The sequence below is a fragment of the Aphelocoma coerulescens genome, chromosome 9 (assembly GCF_041296385.1).
Source record: "Aphelocoma coerulescens isolate FSJ_1873_10779 chromosome 9, UR_Acoe_1.0, whole genome shotgun sequence".
NCBI lineage: Eukaryota > Metazoa > Chordata > Aves > Passeriformes > Corvidae > Aphelocoma > Aphelocoma coerulescens.
The window spans coordinates 16,584,860-16,605,954 of NC_091023.1; the positions used below are offsets into that span (position 1 = coordinate 16,584,860).

At 48.5% G+C, this 21,095-nt stretch overlaps 1 protein-coding gene across 28 annotated transcripts in view; it reads right to left on the reverse strand.

Annotated features, from left to right (window-relative positions):
• Window positions 1-19,089, reverse strand: part of LPP (LIM domain containing preferred translocation partner in lipoma) — a 332,937-nt gene extending 313,848 nt beyond the window's left edge. For 11 of the 28 annotated variants that reach the window (XM_069024217.1, XM_069024216.1, XM_069024214.1 and 8 more), the window contains exon 1: window positions 18,587-18,722. The gene's annotated coding sequence lies outside the window, so the exon portion shown is untranslated. The other 17 variants (XM_069024226.1, XM_069024227.1, XM_069024225.1 and 14 more) reach the window with 13 other exon arrangements.
• Between the last annotated feature and the right edge of the window lie 2,006 nt (window positions 19,090-21,095).

The window sequence follows — 21,095 nt, forward strand, 5'->3', positions numbered from 1 at the left end:
CGTCCCTAACATAACTTCACAGTGGCCATGTAGAAATGGAAGTAACCAGACTCCACAACCCCTTTAAATGAAAAATCTTACCTGTGAAAATGACTTCAGCTAATTACACTTCTTCCACAACAGCCTGGTTTGAATGGCAGCTGATTTTCTGACTACTCAAAAGGTGCATTCGCTTTTAATCTCCTTTACACTTGAAAGCATTACCAATATTTAGAGCCTATTTATTATTATAATTATATTTTAAATCAGCATAGCTGTACTTGTTGAAGCCCAAGTGCAAACACCAGTTGAAGTGGGATAAAGCAGCCTCGTGCTGGGATCCTTTGCTCCATTCCTTCATGAAGCAGATGACTCAACCTGACAGCCACAAGGAAAACTGTCATTTTAACTGTTCCAGTCACCAATTTTTAAATACAGACAAGCTCTCAGCCAGTCACCCACCAGCACAAACTGACACGGGTCCCCCCCTCTTTGACTGGCAGGTCCATGAACAGTTCCCCAGATGCCAACCTCATTCAATCTGACCTTTTCATTTTAAATGAAAACCACTTAAAGGCCTGCCCTGTTCTGACATATGTCTTTCCCACTCTGTGCCAATGCATTTGTTATTTGCTGGCCAAAGTTCCCAAACTCAGAAATCTCACGTTATCTCCTCCACTACCAGAGCCCTGACCCTCATGCACTCTGGCCACTGCCAGCACTGAGGGAACTGTCTGAGGTCTCCACATTCTCACACATTGGAAAAATCAGACCCCTTTCATGCAAACCTCAATCCGGAGTCCAACTCTGACTTAAAATTCAGCTTATACGCATTAGTAGCTTTACACCTGAACACAGCCAAACGCAGACAGGGACTCATCTTTCTGCACCGGGACCCTGACACACAGGATCTGGCCCTAACAGTTTTCTATATTTACATCTGTGCTTCTCAGGTTTCATGTACTAAAATTAAACTGCTCAATTCAACAGTACACTGCTGAAGTTATCTAATAAAAGGATCACACAAGACAACAAAAGCTGGGGACGTGTTTCCTCCGCTCTGCTGCCAGCACAGCACCTGCTCAGGGAGTCACCAACACAACACAAACAGCCCGGCTGCTGCCTTTTGGGATGTCAGATCCTGTGCTGCTGAAAAGCAGTAACTCTGTGAATGGTTTCAGTCTGCAAGGAAGCACACACCCCTCCTAGATAGCACTCAGGACAGAGCTGCTTCCAAACCCACCACAACCCCATGTGTCAAAATTAGCTATAATGGGGCTTATCACTTCCGAGCTCCTGGTCCAGCCCTTGTCATGGAGGAAAGCTGATGCTGACCGCAGCACAGACCATCAGCTTGGATGGGGAAAATGAGCTCCTATAATAGACCAAACTCCCTGGCAGCCCCAGCGTGCTGCAGGGTGCAGAGGCTGGTGCTAAAAGCATTGCCCCAAGGGAGCCCCAAGGTTCTGCAGTGGTGCACAGCCAGCTCTGAGACCAGGACACACAGTTTTGTCTTTGCTGTCCCAATTGATTTTCAGGTTTTTCATGGGGTTCATTTAACATGACTAAAATAAGAGGGAGAAAATGAGTTTGGAGAAGAGGGGGGGGAAAGAAAACACTTCAGCACAGCAGCACAGAAGGGACGGGATCCAACTTCCACTGAACGGATGGCATCCAGCTTTCCCAGAGATTGCTGTATTATAGGAAATGAAAAGATCATTTGGAGCAGAACAGATCTAAACAGTGGCTAAGGAAGCCGTGAGACAGCCCTACCTACAGCGTCCCGGCAGCCAGGAGCCACCCTGAGCTGGAGCCACTGGGCCACAATAGCCAGGAACCAACCCTAAAGCAGGACCAGCCATTCTGCACTCCTGTTATTTTAAATGCCCAAGGACAGCTAGAAAAAAAGGGTGGCTAAGGAATGAGAGGAATCAGCATGTCTGTGCCAGAAAGCCTGCAGGTCCCATGCTGGAGCAACCTTTCAGCAGCTCCCGTCACTGCCAGCAGCGCTGCCTGTGATTTACACATCTGTAACTGACACCAGCATTGGATCCCGTATTTTCAAGCACAAGCTACTGACCTCAAGCTGCTCACCCTCTCTCAGTTTAATGGAAGTGAAAGATTTTCCAAGCAGCCTCAGTGAGTTTTATTTTCATTTTTTCTTTTTCCCCCACCATTTGCTGTCTGCATTTTACTCAGCCTGGTCAGAGACACCCTGAACAAGAGGGGGGCAGTTTCACTTTCTCACTCGAATGCACCCCAGCTTCTTGCTCAAAGAAGGATAATCGATCATGCAGCATCAGAGCACCACAGATCCTGGGTTTCAAACAACAGATAACATTTTTCAATCCAAAACATAAAAGATGCCATTCCCTCACTCCCCAAGGAATGGCCACCCTCCCCAGGCAGCACTGACAGAACAGTGCCCTAACACACCTCTTGTGTTGTAAGGTGCTCGGTCAAGAAGAACAGCCTGACAGTGCCCCGGAGCACAGGGAGCAGAGCAGTGCTGTGTCCCAAGGCAGAATTCCAGCCCAGGGTCACCTGCAGCCCACCTTTAAGCTGAAATCTCTCAGGGCAGAGGTGGCATGTGTTTGCTGTGTCAAGTCTAAGGGGTTTATTGTAATGTTTTATAACAAAGCATAGTGTTCCTTTAACCATTTTGGTTTTAGATGGCCAAAACTTGAAGGCAGAGAACACTTTTCCCCAGGCTTGCTCAGATGCCACCACAACGAAACCCTTGGTACCATGGCAGGCCCTCTTATCACTGTCCTTAAAACCATTTGCAAAAGAAACTTTTAAAACTTAGAGCCTACATGACCAGACAGTCCTCCTGCTCAAGGCTTACATTTTATCCAGATTACATTTTTGGCCAGATCATTTGAAAAGAGCAACAAATAGCTGGCAGACAACTGGATTCCACACTCCTGTGCCCATGTGGTCAGGCTTGGTATTTTTGAAAACATTATAATCCATGGAGATGTTTTAAAAAGCACAATCAACCAGGACCAGTAAATCTCTCTGGTTTAGAAATGTTTGCCCTCCCCAAGCATTAACCATCTTCTTTCACCTTTATACATTAATAGCAAACTGTCCCAGTCTCAGACTTTAGAACAAGTACCTCCAGGTGAGCTGAGCACGTATTAAAAAAAAAAAAAAAAAAAACAAAACCAAACATAAAACCAACTTTCTCAGTGTTGCTTCTCCCCTCTCCAAACAGCTGCCGGAAGAGGCCAAAGAAGCATATTCCTTCAAGAAAAAAAGGAAAAAGTTTGGATGGCTGGATGGGGCAGAGAGGCCCAGGTAAATGTGGACATGTGGCAATCACCCAGCAACGTGTGGAGCAGCCTCACTGACTGCACCTCATAAAAACATTTCTGTTTTCAACAAATGTTTTTACTGTCACAAATAGAATAATAGGAAAAAACCCAAGTTGTTTTTTTTTCCCTTACAAGAAATGAGTTGCAAGCTGACATTTCCCTCCGAAAGCTCCATTTTGAGAAAGGACCCATTTATTCCAAATATAGATAAAAATTTCTGCAGCAATTCTGACAAGCCCTAATAACTGCTCTTATTACATCTGAAAAGTACAAGGGCCACAGAAGCCTGTGTATGCATCCACCTTCCAAACAAGAAAGTACCATTACTTCCATCATAGATGGGGACTGAGACATGCAGAAGATACATTAAAAGGCTGGTTTAGTTCCTAAATTACCTTGACTTCAGCTGGAAGCCAGACTCCCAATTGAATTTGGCCCTTATGCCAAAGGAATAAAAAAGAAACAAATAGTAGGGGTAGCACTTGAGGCAATGCTTTATGCTTTTCCTCCATGTGATGGAGAAATTGGGCTGCTCCCACACAGTCCCCACTCCAGGGTAGGGATGGGGAGGGACAATGGCAAAGGTGTTGTCCTTTGCTTTGCTGTGGGTGACAACCTGCTGTGACCATCACACAGAGCCCTGGACCTTACTGCAGACAAAGCTGCTGCCCCTCTCCTTCCCCAAAGGACACCTGAACATCACCACCACCGGCCCTGGGGTGTGCAAACCTCAGCCTGACATTGATAACTAGAAGAAAAGGAGACAGAGGTGTCCAGCACACACAGCATCATGACAAGGGGAAGGAAAGGCAATCCCAATGCCCCAGCTCAGCAGCACCATTCCCATGCTGTCCCACAGCACAGCTGCCAAACACCCATCTATCCAGCACAGCGACCTGGTGACCTGCCTGCAGGATAACACTCAGCTCCATGCACTTCCCCTGCACATCAGGTCAGGACTTGCTCCCACAAAAGGCGGGGACAGCACACGCAGTTGCCTGGCACCACACCCCATACATGTTCCCATCCTCCCAGCTGGGACTTGGGCTCAAGTAAAGGGAAGGTGGCAGAGCTTGGACACCTCTTCACCACCTTGTGCAAGAGAGCCTGCACACACAGACTTCCATGGGAATTCTGTGGAATATTCTCCCACCAAAGGGTTTTAATTAATAGCCTGTAAAAGGGGACTGTGAATGCCATTGTACCTTGACCTGAAGAAGGAAATACACTGGACTTTAACTGCATTTCCTTTATTATTTGCCTACAGCACCAACAATGACTATAAAATTGCAGCCCTGAACCTCTATGATTTGGTTCACTTTGTCTGCATTCCTGCTTCTCAGTGAAAAGAAAGAGGTTTCTGGTTTGCAGAATGGCAAAGTTAGCAATTACACATCTCCCAGCACCCTTATGGGATCTCACTGGTGCTCACAGGGAGACATTGCACTTCTTCCCATGTACCTGATGGTTTCTCAGCACAAAGTTTTCTTGGCTACTAATTTTCTGTGTTCTTCCAAGAGTTTGCCACGTGATTTTCTCCAGCCTGCTACACCTGAGCACTGTATTCAGGAAGAGCACAGATCGACTCATTTGAAACATTCGCTACAGCGTGTGATCGCAACATCACACCAAAGGTACAAACCACTCGAGACCAGGAAAGGTCTCTTCAGCCTTCTTCTGTCTCGCTGTGTGATTCACAGGAGCACCTAACAGCATAACACCACCATCACACCTGTCCTCACCTACTCCTACCCGACCATACTAAGCTTGTCAGCAGGAATTTTGTCACCAGCATTTGAAGCCAGCATTTGTTACTGAGCCAAGTGTTTTTATTTTTGACTTGATGATGGGGAAAAACAGAAGGGAACCGTGGAAGCTTTTGGAGGCAAAGATCTCTCCAGGACTTGCCAGACAGTATTTTCAAAGACTGAATTGGCACAGCATCAAGGAAGTCTGCATTCAATGTGCAAGCAAGACCAGCTTCATGACAGCCATGAGCCAGGCTCAAGGAGCATTAGTGATTATAGTCAGGAAAACAGAAGGCAGAGGAGGAGAGAGAAGGACTAATAATGCTCCTCTCACAAGAGGTACAGCCATATGCCTGGTCACCACCCAAGAAGGAAACACACAGAAAAAAATGATGGGGGACCTTCATGAACAACTGCAACATCTTAGGCATCAGTGGCCAAGCACAGGTCAGCACATGCCAAGACTCACCACACAGCAGTGTGTGAGATACCACACTTGGCCTTCAGCCTAGAAACAGGAGACACACGTGGGAGCAGCGTGGGAAGAGCTGGCAAGCAAAGGCTGTGTCCTATCAGGGCTGTGAATCTGCATGTTACACACAGGGGCTCACAGCAGCCTTGCAAAAGCCATTCGCCCATAGCCACCCTATATCTAGTTACAGAAACACAGCTGACCTGATCACCAGGTCTTTATCAGCATTCACAGAGACTACCGAAGGTCAAGAGAGCCATCACCCAGGAAAAGAGGACAAGCACAGTGAGCTCAAAGGAAACTTGACAGGCCAAAAATGACTGCAGTCACAGAGGACCGGGGAGAACTCACTCATGTCACCCTCTTTTTCTGAGGCGCTCAGAGGCAACAAAGCCTCTGACCTTTGATTAAACCACGCTACCCTCACAAGAGGGGGCGGCTTAGGGGCTCAGGAACTCAATAAGAAACTATTTATCTCAAGGTCATGGGTTCATACTCTCTTCAAGTTCTTTTTCTTAGTCAATTAAAACAGGACACTCGATCTGCAATAAAAAAACCTGTTGCTAAGGGCACAGCCAGACACTGCCTCATCAAACAGGCAGATTAAGAAAATACAGCCCCTTTGCTGCTCCCTGCACGTCCCACAGCAGAGCACAGCAACTTTGAGAATGCTCCCTGTGCAAAGTGAACACAACTGACTTTTGTACCCAAGGTGGGAAACGAAAAGGGGGCATTGCAGCTGAGTGGGCACAGCTGCCATCACCAGCCTCCACAGCAGGTCAAACACATCATTTACAGAGCATTATGAATGGGGCTGATCCTGCCCCAGCTTCTGAACCTAGTCCTGAGAGATTCCTGCCCATCCCTGTACCACTCCTTTGAGAGGATGGATGTTCAGCCAGTGACTGCTGCCCTAATAGCCATTCCTCCTACCCCAGCTGGTGCTCAGAGGCCCAAACCCCACCACGGTGGGGATAAATAGAAGGCTGGAGAGGTGCTTCTGCTTTTGCACACACAGCAAACAGCAGCCACAGAGCTCCAGGCCCTGCTTCCAGGGCACCCAGCCACTTCGGACCAGACATCTTTCAGCCCTTAACCCAGCAGTGCCATCAGACAGCCCTTCCAATTTGCACTGAAGGAGCACAAACACTTGCATGGACACTCAGGACCAGCCAAAAAGGGAGAAGACCCTCTGTGCCCCTCCTGCTGCAGGTGCAGTCCTGTCTAGGCAAAAACTTGACAGAAGCAGAGCCTGGGCAAACAGAAAGGAAAGGGGACACCTTCCACTGTAATAGCAGGCCCAACTCAACACATGGATCAAAGTCAGTGTATATCTGAAACCAATTACTGATAGAAACTAAACTGTCCAGGAACAAGGGTTCCTGGTAGTAAGCATGCACACACATTCAAAACCATTTTTTTTTCTTCTTGCTGTTTTTTAGCCCATAAAAAGCCAAGATAAAACATGCTCTGGCACACAGGGTACACACACTCACTTCTGTCACCTTTAATGGCTTCCCACCAAGAAAACACAGCCTTGATCCCAAATGTAATTATTAGCTCCATAACATTTTTCACAACCCCATGCTTCTCCTGTACTTATCCTTTGGTCCAACAGCAGGCAAAGGATTCAAGCACAAACTCCCTGTGCACCAAGATGCAGCTGCTGGCCCTGATGGGGCCCTCCCATGCATCATGGCCAGTGCAAAGTAAGACAGCACAAGCAAGGGGTTTAGAAACAAATAGGAAGTCAGCATAGTTTTGTTCTGTTCACCAAAGACAGTAATTATTTTGGAAAAGACTACATAGCCTTTTGGCTTTTAATTAGCAGCAAACCAAGTCCACTCCATTCCTATGAGCGAGAAAACTATTAGGGGTTATGGTTCCCCAACCAAGGAAAACAAATCTGTACCAGTGCTTCACCCCCAGAATAACTTCTGATTGTCAAGCACAGTTACCAGGGGAATGAATAGCTTGCTCTGCAAGCTCCTCACTCAGTTAAACTAATGCAGACAAAAGGGCTGGGCAGCAGCCACTGGCAGCATGGGCTAAGTCAGATGTACACACCAGCGAAGAGACCGCAGCAGGTTCAGAGTGATGAGGGACAGGTGGAGCAGCCCACAGCCCCTGTCAACAGAAGACACCCAAGACTCGTCCTTGAGGTGCTGAATGGCAAAAACTGGTGTGGTCTGTGCCCTGAGAAGACTCCCAGAAGTTTTAACCACACGTGTGTATTCAGAGCCATCATTCATATTTCACGGAGACTGATGAAGAACTGAGTGAGCAAACACCTAAGGAAAGTTCTTGATTTATTAGTAATCCAGAACTATTCTACTGCTGCCCCAAGCAGTTCACTTATCAGCCTTATAAATACAACTCTGCCTGAAAAATCAGGACAGCCACCCAGCCAGAGCACCAAACAGAGGCGTGGAGAAACAGGTATGGTCCTCAGTCCTTCTTGAAGACTTCTTGAATCACAAATGAGAGAGTCCAGAGACAACTCCAGAATAAATCGCCACTTCAGTAACACTTGCTTGTCCTCAGAGGTGTTAAAGCTTGCAACTAAATGTTGACATTTCAGGAAAAAGAGGGAGGCAAGTCAAGGATACAGGCCAACCAGGAGCACGATGACTTCATACACGACCACCAGGGAGGTGGGCACATCAGCACGTAGACAAAGGCAGGCAGCAAGCAAAATCCACAGCTCCCTCCTTTCAACTAGGTTTTAATAAAGTGGGAGTGTGTAAACATACTGCTAAATCCCATTCTCCCTCACAAACTAAAGGAAGTTGTGTCTCTGATGTCAGTGGAAGCCCAGCCTAGCCCTCGCACACTGTGGCAGAGCAGCCCGAGGCAATGGCAGCAGGTGCCCCGCTGAGCTGAGCCCACGCAGCCACCAACACACACAGCTCCAAAGGGATCTTCTAGCAGCTGTTACCGAAATCCTGGGCATCTCTCTAGCAAAGTGCAATGATATTTAACTTCCTTATGGGCTCTGGAGGCTGCTAAACATCTGTTGGGATTAGCTGGTTCATGTTTGTGAAGTGTACACAAACGCTAGCATAAGGAAGGAGCTGGCCTATTTATGGATGTGAATGCTGGACCAAGACCCAAACCCACATGCTATATTTGCACACATGGCTGTATCTCCCCTGACACATTTCACTGTTTTAGGATGGAGGCATGAGGTGTCCCCTATAGCTTACAGCCTGCCTCTGCTCACTGATAACTTCAGTGCTCCCCTCCTCCACTTCACCCCATCCAAATGCTCAATTGACTTTTGCTAACAGGCTGGGCCAGCACAGCTCTACCAGGAGCCCCCAGATGGGGGTTGCCCTTTGCAAGGGAAAACCACCTTCCCTCAAGCTCCATCCCACTCTCTGGAGTGCTGCAGATCACACTCACAGCCCACAGACCTCCAGCAGGCTCCCAAACACCCAGCTGCAGCTGATCAGCCACCCAAATTCCTTGTGGCAAGGGACTTTGCATCAAGTTTCATGTTTCTCTTGGGTGTCCCTCCCTCACACAGAAGCCTCCTGTGAGTAAGGGCTGAGGAATGAGACAGCAAGTACACACAGCTTAGAAACTGCAGCAATAAACAGCCATGAGGGAGATGAACTCCCCAGGAAGGACGGGAAGAGCCCAAGTAGGTTTCAGGTTGAACCATGCACATTTGCTAACGGGATATAAGTGGCAATGGCTTGCAGTGGCAGAGCCACAGTAGCCGTACGTTCCCATGACCCAGAATTGCTTTGCACCAAGTCACAAGTCCTACATGTACAGCTTTGCTCTGTCAGAAGCTACTGCTTCCTTTTCCTCCCCACATTTCAACACTTATCAGGTCTTTATCTTAGTCCCATTCTGCTAACAAACACTTTTTACATCCTTTTGATCTTTGCTCATAATCAGACACTGTGTCCCCAAGTCAATCACTCTGCTCTTCTCTCACCATTCTTTATCTCCCAGGCAGGACCTCCTCAGACCCAGAGGTCACTTCATGGGTGCAGCTTGTGCTCTGTGCTTGGGCTCACAGGAATTTGATGCACAAGGTTTGCCAGACTCACAACTCTCCTTCAGGTAGCAAAACAAGTGCCAGGCCTAGCCCAAGATGCTACTGGTCAAATTTAGAGATACGGATAATACAAGAAAATGTTAGCTATGGGATATGGAAGCAAAAACAAAGGATGAAAGGAGCCCAGGAGTATACCAATACCATACCCATAATTACTCGTGTCTTTCATTAGATGGATAGGTCTTGTCTTTCTGGAGATCAAGAGCATCTGGAATCACTTTCATTCTACATCAGGTAGAATTTGCACAACTAAAACACAAAAAATATCCCCATTCTAGCAGGTGCCTCTACCAAGGGAGTTGAAACTAAACGAGATGAGCTAGTGACTTTCTGATAACACAGCTACCTTTGCACATCCAGCTCCACCCAGGAAAATGGGCACACCCTTAATCAGGCATGAATCAAATCACCTGAGACACAAGAAATTTATCAAGAGTTGTTGCAAAAACCCATCAGGTGGCTTGTACTTCACTGCTCTTCAAGGGATGGGGAACAGCCAACAAAGCTGGAGTAGATCACTTTCGCTCGGACTTCTGGCACATGACAGCATAACCCAAGACCTAACACACCACCTCAGGTGTGCAAATGAATACAGATTGGAGGCTTGGGCCATGGCATCCAGGGAAGCAAGATGATGTGAATATGAGTACAAGAGCCCAGAGAGTGGCCTGACCCTAGACAGGGTGGGGACAACCAGCACAGATGATCATTGTAACACGCTGGAGCAATCCTCTCTATCCTATCCCAGGGCAGAGCACAGGAAAGCAATACACCCAGCAGTGCAAAGGTGAGTGGATATCAAGCCACCTGCCTTGCATCCTTAGAGACATTTGATATCCAACTGTAGGAACAGTGCCCACAACACACTGCCTGTAGGCTGTGTGTGCAATAGGGCATGGGAGTAACCAACTTCATCCAGAATGACTTACACATGAACACACCCTGCAGGGATCCTTGTGTGTAGTAAGGCAACAAGCTCTTGTAGCTCCTTCTCCCAGGCTACGATGTAGTCCTTAAAAATTTCTCAACTAACTTCCCCAGCCTCTATACACCCCAAGTTCACAGTTCTCCCACGCAACAGAGCAAAACATGCCGTGCCAAGCCATGGAAGGAGGCACGCAGGCACTCTGTGAGCTGCCATCCTTTCACCCAGACACTTCGAGGACCTAGGTGGGTGGAGTGCCTTGGAAAGACATGTTCATTTATATTGTTTGAAGTTCACCTTCTGCTCTGGCCACATTCCCAAACCTTGGATGCAGAGGGAGATGCTCAAAGAGGCCTTACATGCCAAGAACCCCATACTCATTCCTGCAGCAATGTGAAGGTCCAAGGCATTATTCCTAACTTCCAAAATGTGCCTCGACCTCACAGTCCTTTACTTAAAGCTACTGTTAAAAGCCTGCAAATGTCTGCACCACTCACAATAGGATCTCCTGCTCTGGATAAGGCTGACCCTTCACTGCAGTGGTCACTCTGCATGCTACAGTAGGAAAGAAGCCTGACATTTCCTCAGGTAACTAACCCTTCTGCACTTCATTTGTTCCCCATGCAGCTGCCTTGAGAGCAGATCAGGATTTGGGTACAGGACAGTGCTAAAACTTAGTTATCTTCAGGCGCACAAGTAACTGTGGAGTTCAGCTGGATTACTCATACACTTGAATTTCAAACTTACTATGCAGAAGGTTCACCAAGACCTCCTTAAATGGCAAAGATGCAATGCTGTGTTTTCCAAGCTCAGATCTGCATCCCAAGGAACTCGAAAAAGAAACGGATTCTCTGAAAAAGCACCAAAGTGAAACTGTGCTAAGGAAGGCATCATTCTCATTCTCCAAAAAAATAGCCTGCAGGATCAGAAGTGATGAATAAGCTTTAAAAGAAGTTTAAACTACCCTGAAAAACATCAGTCACACTGTACATGGGAAAACAAGTCACTGAGGAAGCGTCAAGCAGATGATGAAGTCCCCATTACTTCTACTTCTTGAAATATGTTTTTATACATAAATACCACCTGGACCTTAACCATCTTTGTGGCTCACTTCTTGACCTCCTCACTACCACATTTCAGTTCCAACAGCATTAAGCTGCTCTAGCCTCCAAATGCCAGAGGCAAAGACCAGCTTCCACACTAAGCTAGGCATTTTAATACCCATGCAAGGTAAGTACAGGCTTTGCCTCCCAACTAAGGATAATAATGATAATGCATACAGAGGCAGGTACAGCAGGAAATATGGGGGAAGATTAGTCTGTAATTACAAACAATTCTTTCCAACCATTTCTTTGCTTTATTATCAGTTATGACTGCACGCTTAAGAGAACAGCCCATGTCTAACTCCTTTTTCTTCCATGATTTCAGTGTCAAGGGTGATGTGAGACAATTAGTCTCATGCCTCTCCAAGTCTCAGTGTCCCATCTGTAAAATGGCAAGAATAATTTTCCTTCACGTTGGGAAGGCACTACAGAAATAGTTCCTCCAATGTCCAAAGTGCTCCGATGAAAGAGCAAAGAGGACTCCAGAAAAGCACAAAAGAAAATTAATAACTCTGCATTCTGTCTCGAGTTTGAACAGTACATGGTAAATAAGGACTGGGGCCACACACTCTACAAAGAGAAAAGCAACTGAATAGCCACTCATTAAGTATCACCTTCCACTCTGGACACAAAGAGTAGGTGCTCTGGCAATTAAGTGGCTCTCTCATAATACCTGCTTGCAGGGGAGGCTGAAATTAAGGCTTCAATGACCTTCATTCTGGCATTTCATAGCTTTGGAGCACTTGGACTTTGCACCTTTAACACCATTCTTTTAACAAAGTTCACAGCATGCAATTAACTACAGGTTTGCCACGTGGCTGCCACAGTCACTATCCATTTTTCTGGGGAGATCCAGATTAAAGGCTTATCTCGGCCACACTAATACCTTGAGGTATCTCTCAAGATTTGCCCAAACCAATGATAAGCAAATCAAGTCTCTATCTCAAACAACGAGCTGTGTTAAATCCCAGCCAGCCGATTCCTTCAGCACAGAGCTTGAACAGGAACATCCCTGACTCCCAGGCTAGTGAGGCAGTGATGATGCAGCAGCTGGAGCTACAACCACTTACTTATCAGCTGCTAATTCAATCACTCTCCCAACCCAGCCGCTGCTGCCTGCACTGCCTGGGAGACTCCTTGCTTTCATTCATGCCTCACTAAGTGGAGTAATTCAAGTCTGTTAAGGTGAGGTAATAAACTGCTGAAACAGAGAGCTCCTTAGGGTACGTGCACACAGCCCGTTGAAAATGCACATTACTGACACAGAAACCACCCCAGCTGGGGTACAACCAACACAGCCACTGCAGCAGGACCACCCACAAGTCACCTGTAACAACACCCCAACATTCTCTTTCCAAAAAGCAAACCTCACCAACCTGAATTCCATGCAGCAGCCACGTGGCTGAAAAAGCCCTGCAGGAGATACTTAAATATAACAGAGCCAAATTTAAGGTAAGGTTTGGAGCTGGACCACTTCTACCCCACCACACAGTGCAACCCTACCCATCCCATGGGGCTCCACAGATCCTTTTTCAAGGCCCATGGGACAACCTGTCAATTCAGCCTTCTCTGTCCCACCTGCCTTTGCCCAGATGTCTGGGCTGGTCTCACAATAAAGCAGCTGAGTCCTGGTTCCTCAGCAGAATTCCAGCCCCAGCATAGGCTCTCCATATGCAGAGATCAGGAGCAGAGGGAGACTAGATGACTGCAGCTCCCCACAATGAGATCAACTGGCAAAAAAAAAAAAAAAAAAAAAAAAAAAAAAGGGAGAAGGAAGTTACAAATTGATGCATAAACAAGGCCTGACTGTGCAATTCAGAGCTAACAGGGCAGTTTACTAAATGTTAATTAAATTCTTTAGTGCCTGTTACTTCAGTCATGGAGATCAACTTATTTTTAAATTAAATAAGCAATGAATGCTTAGATGAACTTCTATTAAATTTCACCCAGTGAATGAAGTATGTGGGGCTTTTAACAGACATTATACAAGATAGTTATGGCAAGTTAGTTGATACTTTATTACCTAAAGATAATGGCCATATTAAATCTCAACTAACTATTCCACTGGCAGCACAATCATCCAAGATTTGGCGGAAGTTTTCCTGCCTTGAAGCATCACTGAGCAGCAGGAGCAGGGGGAGGAAGGCAGCCAAGAGCTGAATGGCACCTACTTAGAGGATGCTCATGTGCACAAACTCTCTTAGACACAACACAGGATGCCTCCCAGCCAGATCTTCAAATCCCAAAGAGGGTTGACGGGCTATTACCCAGCAACAAAACTGGCATAAGCCAGAGACCCTCATGTATCCCTCCCTGCCCCCAAACCAAAATAAGCAATTTATGGGTTTGCTGAGAAATCACGGTATTCCAAGATTCCCTTATGGCATCAAGGGCAACAGAAAACATCCTAACAGCCTGCAACACTCAAAAGCTTATAACTTTGTCTAAGAAAAGGTTATCAGCAGCCCACAACTCCACCGATGTTTGTTTTCCTTCTCTGAGCATATTGTGATAGTTTGGGAGTTCTTCTGACTCACACGTGTGTGTCACTGTCACCCACAGATCCCAACAACAGATACTGACAGTCTAAAACGACAGAGACTTGCTGACAGTGACTTAAAAATGATCATTTTCATGCCAGCTCTTGCAGTTGCTCAGAACCTGATCGAAACCAGCTCTTGGAGATCAAAACAGAACCTCCACTGAGTTGTCTCTACCGATAACCTTAATTGCAATGATTACGTGTGGGTTTTAGTTTTTTTCATGTTTGGACTGGAAAACATCACCAACCCTACCTGGCCTGCCATGCCCAGGAGCAGGATGAATGAAAGGAACCAACCCTGCTAAACTCTGCTTCTCAGACAGGCACAAGCTCTCAAAAGCTTTAATGTTTTGTGGGGTTTTTTTCTGGTCTGTGGTTTTCGGTTTGATTTGTTGTTTTCTTTTCTCTGTTTGTTTCTATTTTGCAAAACAAAGGGCTCCCTAAATTAGAAAGAGGAAAACACTGAGCTCTTCCAACTTTAGTGATGTTCTCTCCTCCAGGATCCCAAAGAATACGTGGACACCAAACACAAGATCTTCCCTCCAATCCCTCCTTTGGAACCCTTGTTTGTAAAGTTATTTCAAGTATTTTCTATGTATAACCCACACTCTATAAAGGCATTGTTCCTTGTGAATCTGTTCATCAGACAACCCACATCCTTTGATAAGTTATGGTTTCTATCTCCTTTGCTCCTGTCTCCTCTGTCCTGGCTGCAGTTGCAGTAAGCTCTCTAGCTTCTAACAGAATTATGCTGCTACAAGAGAAAGGGCAAAGGGAGATGAGGAAGCTACTGGGGTGAAAAGACAGGCTGTGGAGGGAGGACCTTGTCTTGCAGACAGGAGCATCAGTCTCACTCATGTGTGCACACAGCAAATACAGATGTTGAATCCCAAACTTCTGGTGGGTCACATGGACTTGGTATTCATCTTACTTCCCTGAAGGTTTCTCCCCATCAAAAACAAAAATAAAGTACCTAAAAAGCACAGACATACCTAAAGAATCATGGAATAGCTTTGAGTTGGAAGGGACCTACTCTTGGCCGGTGTATGTTTCTTCATTATCCTGATGCCATCTTTAAAACCTCTTCATATAGTCACAGGGACTTAGCTCCACCTTAGCAGGGCTGCCAAAGACCACACCAGAGCCTGGACGATCATTTAAAGGTGAAACCCAGCATCTGGGGCCAGCCAGAGCAGAGAGTGCAGGTGTTTTGCAGAGCCATGTCAGGGAGAGAAGAGCTCAGCAGAAGAAAGGCAGAGCTGTGTGGGTCAGGCTTTCAGAAGCTTGAGGAGCAACAAAATGCCACAGAGGATGTATTGTTCACACAACTATGATGGGCAGAGCAATAGAGAAACCACTGCAGGCACCCTGAGGGTATTTGTTTCCACAGACACACGGAAACTGTCTTCTTGGAACAATTTGTCATCCACCCAAGCTACTGCTTTTCACTAGCTACAGTCAGCTGGAGATGCTTCATGGAAACCTACATGAAACTGCTTCTTCTTTCCAATTAGATGTTTATGATACAATGGGCACCACCACACAACTCTGAATGTACCTGACACTCATACAAGCATCCCATCTTCTTTTCAGACTTGGCTAAACTCTTGTTCTCAGCAACATTCTGCACGATAAATGCTACCGTTAGTTACACTGAAAAGCACTTAACTTTCTTTGTTTTAATCAGCCACTTTCACCTTGGTTTTTAGTTGTACAAAGGAATAGACATCCCTTTTCCACAGCCCTCACTGTTTCTCTGACACCTTTCTAACATGTGACCTTTTAACAGGAGTGATCCCATACTACTGGTAAAACTCCCTCAGGTTTTCCAGCTCCCAACCATTCTTACTATCCCTCTCCAGAACTGCATACATGAAGTTTGACTAATCACAAGAGTATTACTTAAGTTTTATAGTCTGTCAGGTGGACACAAGCAGTGATTTTGACAAACAAGGCAACAGCCAGGCTTCAAAATTGAATGATGTCTCCATCCTGAACATGAACCCCCACACCATAATTCTTACTAGGAGTTATAATTAAAAATACATACTTATAAGATAGGAAAAAGTAGTCCAGCTCCACTGAGACTGCAGCCAATGCTATAACGTGCCTTGCAAATCTCACTAGTCCAGCTCTGGAGCTTCATCCCTGAACATCCTAGAGAAACAAATCCTTTAGCAAGGATATACACCTGAATCTGCCATTACACTGCACCAGTTCCTCATTGTGCCCATTACTTCACTAACACAGGACAGCTGAAGGCATTTCTCAGAGCAATGCAACTTGGAAATCCAATGTGGTCTGCAAATTTCCATGCAGCAAGACAGGTAAACTAACCATGACTGCCAAGATATGGGACCTGCAAATCACTTCTAGCCTGCCACGTCTAAAGGCAGGCTTTTGCCAGCTTGTCCTGGTTTCACAACAGCACATCACAGACATCATCGTTCAATACTTTTATCCCTAAAGCTGGGTGACTCTCCACCAAACAGGAACAAGATAAAGGATTCATAGAGATGGAACCCACATTGAGATGGGCATGCTCACCAGCATCCTGCCCTGACATCCAGGCTGACCTCCAAACATGTCCCAAAGGTAAAAATCTCACCTCTGAGCAACAGGAATTGGAGTTTCTCTCCCAGCTTGGTACCAGCATCTCTGCCCAGCCAGTACCAACCACACCAGGCAATCAGGGCTGGCAAGACAGAGACAGCTGTACAGCGAGAAGAGCAGTAATTGTCACTGACCCAGGCACCACGGAGACTGCACATCAGCAATTCAGAGCAGCTTGGGGCTGTACCTACAGAAGTTTTAGTGAGACAGTTTTAGCTTCATTTTCCTGGACGTGTCCTTCATTTCCACCCAGGAACTTACCCAGGCAGCACACAAGGGCTGCATGCCACCAACCAGGACCGCTGGCAACATGGGACACATACAGCCAATGTGTCCATGGCCACTCAACACACATGGTGGCAGTGACTTTTGGGAAGCAGGTCTCCTATCCACTACAAAGCATCTCTCTACAGCACCATTACTGATGGCAACTTACTGCTGCTGCTATCCTGGACCCACGTGTCCCTGATCAGGCAGTTTTTCCCAGCTGAGCCAGGTGGAAAAGGAAAACCTGAATAAAACAATTACAGGAAAACCATCTATGAAACAACGGGCAACAGGCCTGAAGGGCCCATTAGCAGCACCTGCATCACAACAAAGTTAAAGGCAGGATTTGACAAGGGAGGGTAGGGGCTTGCTAACAGGTGGCTCTGTGGTCACCACCCACACCATCAGCTGCTGATGGCCCATCCCGCAGGGAAAAACCCTCCAACAAAGGCTAAACAATTGAAACAGGGGAATAACAGAGCTAATAAATTCAGGAGCAATAGGCTATAAGGTCATGGGGTGGGCAGGGGGAGACAGACTAAGACAACAGGGAGAGAGAAGTTTTCAACAATAAATCTTTATCCACGGATACACATATTTCCCATGGGAAATCCCAGAGTATTATTTAGCCTTGTGTGGGCCAGTCCTGCTTCAGCAAGGGTGGTGATAATTAGAAAGTCCCTCACATCCCTAAACTGTGCTGCTGCACAGCAGGCTGGGCTACACACAGGACAGCAGCCAACATTTTTCAGCAAGAACACAGACACATTAACACAGAGATGAAACACTGTATCCTCTTCTCCAGCTCTGCATGTTCCCATACTTTTCTAATATCCCATTTCTCCAATTACTTGGTGAGCCAGCACCTGCTGTATCACCAGTTCCCAGGCACCCCCCACTCTCTCAGATCTTGCCCCAGAAATCATTCCTGGAATGTACAAGCACAAACTCTACAGTTAAGTAAGTCCACGGAAGCAAAGAAATCCTGAAATGTCCAAAAACACTTGTGGCTTGTATGGGAGACCTTCCTATTTTGCATGGGCCAAAACCCTCTGTGTAGAGGGATCAGGGTGTTGCAGATGTGCAGGGAGACACAGCAGCAGGCTTGATGGCTCCTACAAGCTCCTTAAGCTTTTGTGTACCAAGTCCCTAGCAAAACGGAAAGAAACAGACAGGAAACTAACCCAAGAACAACACAATTGGGCTAGAGTCAATTCCTACAGGTGTAGAAAAAAAGAAACAAACAAAAAACCCTCGTTTGTTTCACCGGCAGGGCCAAGCTGCACCTCGAGGTACAGGCGGCAGAGCAATTAGGCAGGAGTTGCTTCATCAACGCCTCCTCGGGAGCACTGCCGGCTTCCCAGCGCAGCTCCGGGGCGCGGGGAGTGCTCCTGAGCAATGGCAGGGGTAACGTTTGCCTGTTCAAAAGTGGAGGGCAAGAAAGGGGGAGGGCAAAGAGAAAACTATACTTTAAAAAAAGAAATAAAAAAAAAAAAACAGAAACCGTGGGTGACGTCAGGGTGTGGGAAACTTTTCCGTCCTTACCTGGTGGAGAAGGCAGGGCCTCCCCCGACATATAAAAAGCTGCCGGAGCTTTACTCAACTTATTATTTACTACGAGCCGCGGCCGGGGGTCGGCGGGGCGGGGCTGCGGCAGCCCCCGCCCGGGCCAGGTGCACCTGCGGCACCGGCCCGCCCGCGTGGGGGGCCCGGCCCGGCCCGGCCCGGCCGCCGACACCGGGCGGGAGCCGAGCGGCGGGGCCGCACGGGCACCGAGGAAGCTCCCGCTGCCCCGGGCCCGGCGCTGCCCCCGCCCCGCGGCCGAGCCCGCACCGCACCGGGCCGGCCCCTCCGGCGGCCGCGGCGCCCCGGGCGGAGGGAGGAGCCAGGGCGGCCCCCCCGGGCGGCCGGCAGCGCTCCCCGCCCCGGCCGGGGGCTCCAGCTGTGGCACAGCTGCCTCGGCGGGCGGACGGGGGTGGGGGGAGGAAGGGGGCAAGTTATTATCTGCAACAATACCTCGGGGGAGGAGGCAGCGGAGGCGAGCGCGGCGGCGGCGGCGGGAGGAGGCGGCGAGGGGCGGGCCGGGGGCGGCACCGGGACCGCCCCCCCGGGACCGCCCCCGGCCCCGCCGCCGGCCCCTTCCTTCCGCCCGGCGGCCCCTTCCGCGCTCCGCGCCGCTGCCCCGCAGCGTCCCCCGGACGGCCCCTTCCGCGCTCCCGGCTCGGGTACCCCCGCGCCGCGCCCGCCGCTTCCCCCAGGCAGCCCCTCCCGCGCTCCGCCCCGCACATCCCTCCCTCCGCTCCGTCAGCCCCTCCGCATCCCCCCTGGCCGCGGCACTCCCGCCTCCCGCATCCCTCCGTCCGTGCCCCCCCCCGGCCCTTACCTCCCCTGAGACGCAGGGAGGGGCGGCCGGCGGCCCCGAGCTCGGCGGGACGGCCCCGAAACAAAAAGCGAAAGCGGCGGCCGCTGCCTCCCGCTCTGCCGGGCTGCCGCGCTCTGCCCGCGGCTGACGTCAAGGGCCCAAATTCCTGCCTTTCCCTGCAGGCAGATTTGTCCATGTAAGGGCTGGGGCCGGGGCCGGGGCCGGGACGGCCGCACGGCGGGAGGGGGCTGCGCTGCACCGCGGCTGGGGGGGGAGGCGGGCGGCAGCGGCTCCCGGTACCTGGGCGGGAGGAGAACGGGGTTGGAGGCGGCCCCGACCCTGTGAGCATCACCTTCCTGCTCTGCATCCCGGAGCCAGGGGAGCCTTACACACAGAAAAGCACCCTGTGCCTTGCAGGATCCAATTTTTCACAGGGAAGATTTGTCCAGGGCTACTTATGATTCTTTGGGTGCTTCTCCAACCAACTTTTAATCTGTTCTTCCCCAGCTGGGGCGAAGAACAAGGTGAGGGGAGGTAAAAGGTGCTGAGAGTTCCAAAGGAGCTGCCTTCTCACATATTCAAAACAAAACTTGTCGAGAATACTAAGGCGAGGGGGAAGGGAAACTATTTTCTGATTGCTTTCTGTTTGATTGTTTTGTGGCTATTTCTAAGGACTGCAATTAAAATAAATTAGGATGTTGAGTGTGATTGTTTTTATAATAGAATGTTACCCTTTAAGTAGCTGTTCGGTGTCTGCATCTGCCCTGAAGAGAACTGGAAGACAGAAGGGTTACATTGTGTTCAGGCTGTGGAGGGGAGCGTTGCCAAGCCTAATTCATTTGGAAAGAGATTTCTGGGTGAGTTTTTAGGCGCTTCAAATGTATTTCATTTTTAAAATAAAGGGCTCTGGTGTGTGCTTTCAGAAGATGTTTACATCTTATACAGTCAGTGCTTGACAGCCCCAGGAGGGCAAGATTGCTCGTTTGGACACAAAGAAAGGACAATAAGTGCCTAAAAGACTTAAGAAGCTGCAGCAGAGAATTGTGATTCAGCCTCTCTCCACCTTCCCTGGCTGCCAACACCAGTGTACTTCCCAATCAGAGACCCCAAGAGATTTCACCTCACCCTGGCAAACCCCTCAGAAGGGAAAGTGTGGCATTTCCCAAATTTAGTTCTCAGTGCAAACGCCCCGTCTGGGGTTGATTTGATGTCCTGCACTGGCCCCGTGCTAAATTCCCCCCAGGAACAGAGGCCTGCCAGAGCCAGATTCTCTCCTTAGAAGCACTGCAGCTAAATCTGCGTGAGCAGTCACAGCCACAGCGCTAGGACTATGACTAGAAATACCCCAGCCTTGTCCTAGCCACCTACCCGGTGTTTGAACCCTGCTGAGATCCTAAACCAAAGCTGAACGGTGCATTAGTCACCCGGGCCCCGTTCCATAGGTGTTACCTAGAGAGCCAGCAGTGCTCTGTGAACATGGCCTCTTGTGAAAGACACGGGCACGGCTGATTTCCAGATGGAAGAGACCATAGCAGCAGCTCAAGCTGAGCAGCCAAAGCCTTCCCCTGAGGCCCTGTAAACCCAGGCTCAGTTCCCTCCTGCAGAACCTACACTTCACCTGTCTCCTTCCAGCTGAGTGTTTCAACCACTGGGCTGCGAGGTCATGCTCCTGCATTGCACCCCGAGGACAAC